General features: G+C 41.3%; 1 long non-coding RNA gene across 1 annotated transcript; it reads right to left on the reverse strand.

Annotated features, from left to right (window-relative positions):
* Positions 1-3,295: 3,295 nt before the first annotated feature.
* On the reverse strand, positions 3,296-4,956 carry LOC311230243. Its single transcript, XR_014619785.1, has 3 exons — positions 4,934-4,956; positions 3,817-3,954; positions 3,296-3,722 (listed from the first exon to the last, which is right to left on the reverse strand). It is a non-coding gene; the product is annotated as an uncharacterized lncRNA (long non-coding RNA).
* Positions 4,957-11,365: the final 6,409 nt, after the last annotated feature.

Consider the following 11,365-nt stretch of genomic DNA (forward strand, 5'->3'; position numbering starts at 1 on the left):
AAGACTAAAGTCTTTCTCTGGTCTGTGCATCCCCTTAACAATTGTGTGTATTGAGCTGTACTGTATTGTACTCATTCTGCAATCTGTTAATGACATTTACATATCTGTAGATACTATATCTGTACATCCCTTACCTACTCTTACTAGTTACGCTGCTGGCCAGTATGACTTACTACCATATAGTGTCTTTATACCTGTATCACTGTACATATTAATACTATCTATATCTGTACATATCTCTTACCTGCTACTCTTACTAGTTACACTGCTGGTCAGTATGACTTACTACCATAGTGTCTTTATACCTGTATCACTGTACATATTAATACTATCTCTTACCTACTCTTACTAGTTACACTGCTGGTCAGTATGACTTACTAGTTACTACCATAGTGTCTTTATACCTGTATCACTGTACATATTAATACTATATCTATATCTGTACATATCTCTTACTAGGGACACTGTACATTGGAATACTGACATACATTTGCCATGGAAACTGTACATTGGAGGAGGTTGGGTAGGTGGGGTGGGGTTGGGTGGGGCTGTACATTGGAATACTGACAAAGCCATGCTTGGTCTTTATTGTACAACTGGGTTAGGACATTTGTAGGGGCCAGTTTTGAATTGCAGTCTCCCGTAGGTGTTCTTTGAGAGTGTTTTTGAAGGTGGGTAGTGATTTACATTCCTTTACAGCTTTGGGTAGGGCGTTCCACATTGTTGTGGCATAATTGCGAAACGTGTTTAGTCCCTTGTTTGAGCCGAATCTGGGTTTTACATGATTTGTGGAGCTCCCTCTGGTGTTGTGATCGTGGTATTCACTGACCTTTGGGAAGTATTTTGACATGTACATGGGTACCTTGGTCGTGTAGTGTATCTTGTAGACCAGGCCCATTGCAAGTTGCTGTACTCTGTTGTCTACTCTAAGCCATCCTAGGTTGGCAAAGTGTGCAGGGGTGAGGTGGGTTCTAGGAGTCAGGTCAAGCAGTAGTCTGACTAGTTTGTTTTGAGATGTTTGTAATTTGGTTTTTAGTGCCTTTGAGGTGCTTTGGTACCATGAGGTGCAAGCATAGTCGTAGTACCCTTGAATGAGTGCTCCTGCCAGAGTCTTCAGGGTATTCTTGTTTACCAGGGAGGAGATCCGGTACAAGAATCGAGTTCGTTGATTGACTTTTTTTTATTACATTGGATGCCATTTTGTCACATCTGGACATTAATAAATACAAAAGTGTATTGTTATTGTTGTCATGTATTGTTGTCATGAACTGAATAGATCCCAGAAGTCATAATCCACTTAGTCCTGCTCCCAAAACTATTTTGAATATGTTGTAAAATAAATGCAACTACTGCAGAAGTAGGAATATCATTAGAATACAGTACAGTATGTATTACTATCTACTACTACAGTACTACCTATGCTGCTATGTCTATACTACTATGTATCACAAACAGTACTGTATTTGCAAATCTGGTATGTCATAAATGTATAGATGTAGCAGTACTGTCTATCTGTATGTCGTGTATGTCATATATGTTACGATGAATTGAAAATGGGGGACCCTGATGTAAACAACCAGTATGGCCACTACAATACTGTAACAAAAATGAGCAGAAGTATTTCAATTATTAGACGGAATGCCTATTTTTTAACAGACACAGCTACTGTACCAAGCAAGTCATACAATCACTCGTTTTGTCACATCTGGACTACTGTCCAGCAATCTAAAAAATAGTAAGATAAAATAGACAGAGTAAAATAGTGCAGTGCAATAAAATAGTAGAATAGAATAGATACAACTTATTTTTTTACAATGAGAATTTTATTACCATTGCAGAATGGGTAAACTACAGTCAATACACACAATTGTTAAGGGGATGCAGACCAGAGAAAGACGTTTGTACATTGCAAAGTTCATCCTTCCTCTGCAGAGTTCAAATAAAGCTGACTTGACCTGACTTGAAAAAAACAGTGTTGAGACACCCCCCCCCCCCCCCCCACCATCAATGTACAGCCCCCCACCCCACCTACCCACCTATTAACACCTCATCAAGGAGAGGGGGCAGGGAGGTGTCGGTCACAGTCACAGTACGGTCACAGTTCCATCCTAGAGGCTAATCTTTCCTGTGACAAAATGGCATCCAATGTAATATATTCCATAGTATATTCCACTACAATGGGTACAATACTGACCAGAGAAAGACTTTCGTCTTGTTTACATCTACTATTTTTATTATTGTCTATTTAAAACTTAAAAAAAGGGGTGAAACGATACAGCATTCACTTTACGGCCTATAGGGATATTTTATTTCAATTCTCTGTTAGAAAAGAGAAATATTAAGCCCTGTGCAAGGAATAATATGAAAATGTGCCATTGAATAGCCTGTAGCTAGATATGACATTTGGACATGACATGTTTGTCCTCCATAGATACAGTAATTGAATGGAAATTGTATTAACAGATTGCAAAATGGGTACAATACAGTACAGCTCAATACACACAATTGTTAAGGGGATGCAGACCAGAGGAAGACTTTCGTCTTGTTTACATCAGGGTCCCCCATTTTCAATTCATATATATAATGACAACAGTACCGATAGGAGATAAGATAAGATAAAAAACTGAAGAATATTGATCAGGCCAGAGTTACATTATTATTTCAGGTGTATTCTCATCAGAAGCCATGGAGAACTATAAGTCTTTAGAGGCATACCGCTTCTTTGTCTCTGGTTGGGTAGAAACCGTGTTCCACCGGAAACTGACAAGGTGCACCTTGTTGCGGGCAGATGTCAGACCATCCTACAGAGTGAATGATGATCCACATCATCCTTGGGTGGCCTTAGATGGCACGGGAAAGGTGGTTGCAGTTCACTGTGACTGTATGGCAGGGTGAGTTATACAAAATAATATTTTTTAAATAAAAAATAAATAATAAAAAGAATGTTGCCACAAATTTACCAGTGTTACCCACCCAACAGGAGCAACAGGCGGCCAGCAGCACAAGCACTCCAGTCTACTGCTTGTGTAAAACAACAACAGAATCAGAGAGCATGGTTGGCTGTGACACCTGTGATGACTGGTTCCATCCCAGGTGTCTAAACCTCAAAAGGCTACCGAAAAGCAAGACATGGTATTGCCCGGAGTGCAGAAAAAAGAAAAAGAAGTCTAACCCTAACTAAGTTGCTGTACTCTGTCGTCTACTCTAAGCCATCCTATATTGTCAAAGTGGGCAGGGGTGAGGTGCGTTCTAGGAGTAAGGTCAAGCAGTAGTCTGACCAGTTTGTTTTGTGATGTTTGTAATTTAGTTTTTAGCCCTTTTGAAGTTTTATGTTATGGCTTCCTTCTTGGAGAAAATGTAGGTCTGCCAATGCTGCTGTTATGCATATGTTATGCATTGTTGTGCATGTTGAAACTTGAAATAGCACTTTTGTATTTTTGTATATAAAAAAAATAAGCATTTTTTACATGCATTGTTGTGCATGTTGAAATTGTAGGCCTGCCAATTGATGTCCACAGATGAAGCGGTCAAGGAGCTTGACTCGACCTTGGTTCTCTGTTGGTCACCATCCTCCTTGGCTGCATCCCTCTCCTCTCTGAGAGACTGCATCTCGTCAAACAGAGACTGCTCAGTGATGGGAGGTGTGGCTGCTTCCTCAACTTGGGCTGCTGCCTCAACTTGGATGTCTTGGCTGCAACGTTTAGTCCTCTTGTGGGGAGTCACTTTAAATGAAATAAAAACCATACTAATAAGAAACTGCAATTTAGGAACCCATTGATTTTGGCACATAACTGAAAACTAGATGATATCACTTACGATGGTATGAAGAGGAGTTCCTTTTTGCACGCCGCTCATGGCGACTGATGTTCGTTGACGTAGATGGTGTAGACTGTGATGTTGAAGGGAATACAGATGGAATGTAGTCTGGGTGTGTTTGGTCATTGACCTTTGCACCTGAATGAATGAATGAATGAATGAATGAATGAATGAATGAATGAAAACGTTATTAACAGATTGCAGAATGGATACAATACAGTACGGCTCAATACACACAATTGTTAAGGGGATGCAGACCAGAGAGACTTTCGTCTTGTTTACATCAGGGTCCCCCATTTTCAATTCATAGTGACATTTGTGACATACTCAACATACATGACATCATGACATTTATGGCATAGGGACATACATGACATACAGGTATATAGTACTGTTACATTTGTGACATAATATGATATGCAAATATACAGTACTGTTACCCCATAGATCCTGACAGAGAGTATATACATATGACATGTATATTACAAGCAATACGACTATTCAATAACAAGTCCTTAGAGCAAGGACAACAACACTGAATGTGATTGATAAATAGTATACTAGTAACATATAAAAATGAAAAAGGCATGTAGGCTACACTGAGAATGGACTATTATGGGGAAGTAGCTAGCAGAGACTGCTAGCTAATCAATCAATCAGCTAGCAGCTAACATCTGCTGTTTACAGCCTCACAGCCAATACAACTTAATTTACTATATAAATATGTGTTCCTTATTCTCACCTGTTATGAAATGGGTAGAGCAGACATACGTAGAATTTGACTTGGGGGACCAGGGTCTGCTTTGGTCGACTCTCCCGTCTGCTCTACCCAGTCAAAGGAAGTTGACTTCGAGAATATACAGTACTGTTTACAGTATGTGTACAAGGGAAGACTACTCGAAATGTGTTGTTTTCTTTGTGCATTAAGCCAGTCAATTTGCTCTTTGTATGGGATTATAACGGAGTTGTTCTTGTTTGTGTGCTCCCCTCGCATTTGGCGATCAATTGGACTTGAAAACAGCAGTGACCACCACTCGTTAGATCATATGAAACAGTAGCCCCTGTCACGTCACGTAAGCGGCAGATAAAACAGTGAAGATCAGATAATTTGACTTACCACTTAATCCAACGTTCATTCCCCACAAGCGTCTCCGGTGACCCGAACACCAGCCAGTATTTACCCTGGTCGATTTGGTCGTCAACTCCTGCACTGTTCCCGGCACACGCTGCCGATTAAGGGCACGTACTTGGTCCTCAATAATGGACATTAGTGGACAAACCACTAAAACAATGGGGTTTACGTGCCATTTGGAATAGCCATAGGTCTTTGCTGTAGCCGGTATTTTTGTATTTCCGATTCACATTTAGGAGGCATAGCAAGTTCGGTTGTCTCGAAGGAAGGATATAATTCCAACTTGACTTTGACTTTGCGCCTCCTGGCGGCACAAAACAGAAACCGCACCCACCCTAATAAAACCATTTGACAAGAGCCGTTAACGGGCGGCAGAGGGCGTTGAAACGGCGGTAGGAGGGACCTCAATTTGCAATGCTGTAACTGTAGCTCTGGCCAATCTCAAGTTTCTCAAGTTTCTTTATTAGTTGTCATACAGAAGTACAGAATACTTTTATACAAAATGTAACTGAAATAAGCATTTTGTATAAAAGTATTCTGTACTTCTGTATGACAACTAATAAAGAAACTTGAGAAACTTGAGATTGGCCAGAGCTAAACCTACCCTCCGACCCTGCAGATGGACCCATTTTGACTGTTTGAAAGAGCAAGGAAGTAGTTTAGTTGTTGTTTAGTAGAAGTAAGCTGTACAGCTATAACAAGTAAAGTCAGGCTAAATTAAACTTTGCGCCAACATTAGGACCGAAGTATAAACCAGCAACTGAGCAACATGAAGAAGTGGACTTCTGGATCAGAAAAAACGTTGTGGATGAAAAAGTAAGTAGGCTAGTGTTTGTAAAAGCTTGTATGCTAACAGTAGCTAGCCAGCTTAGCCTACATCACAATGATAATCACCAAGCTAACTTACTGTACACACTGTAGGGCTGGGCAATTAATCAAAACAGAATCGCGATATCGATTCATAGACCTATGCAATCTCATTTCTAAGTTATGACTATTTTTTTTTATTAAAAAAAAGTTTTTTTTTTTATTTTAAATTTTTTTTACTTTTTAAATTATTTTATCTGGGTTGAACATGATTTGTGGAACTCCCTCTGGTGTTGTGGTCGTGGTATTCACTGACCTTTGCGAAGTATTCCGACATGCACATGGGTATCTTAGTGGTGTAGTGTATCTTGTAGACCAGGCCCATTGCAAGTTGCTGTACTCTGTCGTCTACTCTCTAAGCCATCCTAGGTTGTCAAAGTGGGCAGGGGTGAGGTGGGTTTTAGGAGTAAGGTCAAGCAGTAGTCTGACCAGTTTGTTTTGTGATGTTTGTAATCTTGTTTTTAGTGCCTTTGAGGTGCTTTGGTACCATGAGGTGCAAGCATAGTCGTAGTACCCTTGAATGAGTGCTCCTGTTAGAGTCTTCAAGGTATTCTTGTTTACCAGAGAGGAGATCCGGTACAGGAATCTAGTTCGTTGGTTGACTTAGTTTTATTACATTGGATCCCATTTTGTCACAGGAATGATTTGCCTCTATAGGATGGAACCCAGGTAGGGAATTTCATCTTTCCTTTTAAGATAAGATAAGATATTCCTTTATTGATCCCCTTGGGGAAATTCAGGCATCATAGCAGCATGGGGGAAGGGGGGGGGGGGTACAGGTAGTGAAAACAACACAAGCAGTGTAAACAAATAGGTCAATATAATTTACTATCTAACTAACTGAAATATATTTTCACAGTGTCACATAAGGTGCAGTATGCATAAGGTAGTGTTATAATTTACTATCTAACTAACTGAAATATACATTATTCATTATTCACAGTATCACAGTATCCACATAAGGTGCAGTATGCCTAAGGTAGTGTAAGTTGTCCTCCTTGGGTTCCTATAAGTCCCAGGTCGATGTCTGGCAGCAGTTGCTGCCCACTGTTGTGGAGCCTGATGGCCACTGGTATGAAGGACTGTCCGAGGCGGTTAGTTGAGTGTCGGGGGGGTATGAGTCTGTGGCTTCCTTGTCACCTTCACCTAATATGTTTTGATCTGGTCAGGTGCGCTGTCACCTAAAATGTTTTGATCTGATCAGGTGCGCTGTCACCTAAAATGTTTTGATCTGATCAGGTGCGCTGTCACCTAATATGATTTCATCTGGTCAGGTGCGCTGTCACCTAATATGATTTCATCTGGTCAGGTGCGCTGTCGCCTAATATGATTTCATCTGGTCAGGTGCGCTGTCACCTAATGTTAATATGTTTTCATCTGTGTCCACTGACCACTGACACACAGTGGGGGATGTTTTAAAAATATAATTTAATATATAATATAATATAATAATTTGTGCTTCACCTAAAAATTTGGTCAGCAGCCTCCACTGATGGGTACTGATATTTCTCCTGTAAAGAGGGAGAGTTACAGGGTCAATGCACCCAGTAAGATACTTGAACTACTGATATTTCTCCTGTAAAGAGGGAGAGTTAAAGGGTAAATTCACTCGATAAGATACCTGAACCACTCATGTTCTCCTGTAAAGAGGGAGAGTTAAAGGGTCAATGCACCCAGTAAGATAATTGAATCTCATTGATAACATATTGATTATAGTTGAATCGCTGATCCTGTAAAGAAAGATCGTTTAAAGGGTCATTTCACCTAATAAGGTAGTTGCATTCCTATAACCTTGAATATTTCCATTGGTACTTTGTTGGTATTACACCTGCAAAGGAAGAGTTTAAAGGGTCATTGCACCTAATAAGGTACTTGCATTCCCTGCACACTTAAAGGTTTAAATTAATATGTTTAAATACTTACCTACCAAACTGAAATGATAAACTGATATAGAGTTTACTAAAATGATAAACTGATATAGAGTTTACTGATCTGCAATTGCAGAAGAAAAGATAACGAGTTACTCACCAAAAAGGGATACATCTAATGTCCAACCTTAAACCTAGCTTTTAGCTAGTGATAACCTCAGAGACGTCTGAACCGAACCAAATGTGTTGATCCAATCAACCTAGAACCTGATACCGAACTAACCTTCTTGAGAGAAGGAGTGGTTAATGAAAGAACCTAAATGGGATACTTCACTTTACCTCACCTACTCGTTGTATGTTGTCGTCATTGTCTTACTAGCGCTGCTGTTTAAACTGAATAAATTACCGGTCACTGATATAACCTGGTCTACTATACCTTTTACTGTGTATATCCCTCCTCTCCTCATTCGAACCTAGAACTGGTCCGCGGTGAACAGCTGTTACTGATAGTGACGCAGGTGCTATACACATGGATTGAACCCCACGGGTCAAGAGAAAGCAGCCGATGCAGCAAGCCCTCCCGGCGACGTCACCCCCCCCCCCCCCCCCTCTCTCTTCCGTCTGGAGAGTGGTTTCACAGCGGTGAGATGACCGCCGCGACTCTGGCGAAGATATGGTATTATTAGGAGCGGTAATACAACACTCTTTTACTTGTAATTGGCTTTGGTGTAGTGTAAAAAGTAGTAGAACGCGCTCACCTCACTTGACTTGACACTGGGTGCTGTACCATCTGATACTATACATAAAAAATAGGGAAACAAGTCCAGGCACGCAGGTTTTTCAAATGTATTGGCACCCTGAAATCAAGATGTTTCGGTGAACACACCTTCTTCAGAAAATGGCTTGCATGAAGCATGAAGGGTAAGTGACCAAATGTATACAAATCAAACAGGAAGTGACAACACATTCCAACAAGACATCAGCACAAAATACAACTTACAAGCACAACCTCTTCAGAAGCATGAAGCATGCAAATCAGAAAGATATATATATATATATATATATATATATATATATATATATATATATAGAGTACATTTACAGTAATTTAGCTGACACTTTTATCCAAAGTGTTGTATACTCATCTGAAAGCGATGGGAAGGAGACTGAGTAAATGAGGAGGGGCGGATGGTGCCAGATCCAAAGACAGTAACTCAAACGAAACAAGGAAAGGACTAATTGCAAGAAGATGGCTGCACTGTTTGGACATATTGGACCATTCGAGGAGACGGAACAATGGAGTTCTTACACCGAGAGGTTTGAGTATTTTGCACTTGCTAATAAGATTGAAGAGGATATCAGAGTACCTACATTCTTGAGTGTTATGGGAGCAAAAGCATATAACCCACTGCGCAGTCTGGTGCAACCGGAGAAGCCAGGGGACAGGTCCTATGAAGACCTAGTGGGAATATTAAAAGATCACTACTCTCTTAAGCCACTGGTCATTGCAGAGCGTTTCAGGTTCCATAAAAGGAACCAAGAAGGGGGTGAATCTGTTTCACAGTTTGTAGCTGTACTTAAACGCCTGTCTGAATATTGTGAATTTGGTATTTCACTCAATGACACCATACGTGACAGACTGGTGTGTGGTCTACGCAGTGAGTCTATTCAGAAACGACTACTGAGTGAAGCTAACCTGAGACTGGAAAAGGCCATAGAGATAAGTACGTCAATGGAAATGGCTGCCCGAGAAGCACAGCAGCTAAGTCTATCAGCCCAAGTGCACAAGTTGTCTTTTGAGGACAAGAAGACAACAACTGGCAAGCCATGCTACCGCTGTGGGAGAATGGGGCATCAGCCATCAGAGTGTTGGTGTAAAGACGTAGACTGCAGAAACTGTGGTATAAAAGGCCATATCGAACGTGCTTGTGGTAATAGAAAGACCCAGACATACAAACAGCACACTGAGATGAAGAAAGGTGGTTTCTACAGAAACAAGAAGAAACGTGTGAATAAGATGGAGCACGAACAGGACGAGCAGAGTGACTGTGAGTCTGATGATGATGATGATGATACTGTACATGTGTTATCTGTGCTGGACAGTGATGATGGATACTGGGTCACACCACTGTTGGACAATAAAGCAGTGCGGATGCAAGTGGACACCGGCACACGTGTGTCCATGATATCAGAGGCTGTTTTCAGAGAGAAGCTGCAGCACCTGACTCTTCGAGTGAGCAAATTGAAGTTAAGGACCTACACTGGAGAGGCTGTTCCAGTGTTAGGAGTTGTGAATGTGACAGTGGAACACAACAAGCGGAAGAAGACTCTTCCACTGTACATCATTCGTGGAAACCGTCCAGCTCTGCTAGGACGGCGATGGCTTGAGAAACTCAGACTGAACTGGCAAGAAGTGTTCATGGTTAAGGATGGAGACACAGGCCCCCTACAGGAGATTTTGAAGAAGCACTCCAAAGTTTTTGGTGGAGACCTTGGTAGCATGAAGGACATTACTGTTAAGCTGACAGTCAAACCAGGAAGCACACCGAGGTGTTTAAAGGCTAGACCTGTTCCGTATGCCATCAAACCCAGGGTAGATGCAGAACTAGACAGATTGGTGGAGAGTGGGGTGTTGGCGCCAGTGAGCACCAGTGAATGGGCCACGCCGATTGTTCCAGTCATGAAGAAGGATGGGGGTCTAAGACTCTGTGGTGATTTTAAGGTCACTGTGAACCCTGTCTTGATTGCAGAACAGTATCCACTACCCCTCATTGATGAACTCTTTTCTGGTTTAGCTGGGGGACAGACGTTTAGTAAGATAGTGTTGTGGAAAATGTGTATACGGGGGTGGAGGTAGGAAAGGGGTTAGTCTTGACTAGTTTAATATAGGTCAACTAGCAGGGCTCAAAGACACTAGGGCGACAGTCTGGCTGATGTTCTTAAAACAACCTCAAGATAGGCAGATGGACATTTCAGTACATCATATCGTGTGCTCTAATCTTGTGTCTTTTCTCTCTTTCATACATACACAGCACACACACACAGACACACAGACACACACATACACAGCACACACACACAGACACAGCACACACACACAGACACACAGACACACACAGTCACACAGACACACACACACACACACACAGACACACACAGTCGCACAGACATACACACCGACACACACACACCGACACACACACATTCCCTGTGTCGCAATACACACATACAATACACACACGTCTGTACACAGACGCACACACACACAGACACACACACACAATACACACATACAATACACACACGTCTGTACACAGACGCACACACACACAGACACACACACACATACACACACACACACACAAACACACACACACACACACACACATCTCACTAAATCTTTATCTCTCTTCGATGTTCTTAATGTTTTACATCATATCGTGTGTGTACATCATATCTTGTTTATCTCTTATCTAAATCTATGTTCTTCTTAATGTCTTTATCTCTCTTCGATGTTCTTAATGTTTTTATCTCTCTCCGATGTTAAATCTACGTGTCATCTTAATGTACGTCATGTCATATCTGACATGATATGACACGTCATCATATCTGTCATGTGGGGGCAGGACTGAGAGGGGATTTAGGGGACAAGCAAAGGGATTGAGGGGTAGAGTGTTTTTTG

The sequence above is a fragment of the Notolepis coatsorum genome, assembly GCF_963971535.1.
Source record: "Notolepis coatsorum genome assembly, chromosome: 6".
Lineage (NCBI taxonomy): Eukaryota > Metazoa > Chordata > Actinopteri > Aulopiformes > Paralepididae > Notolepis > Notolepis coatsorum.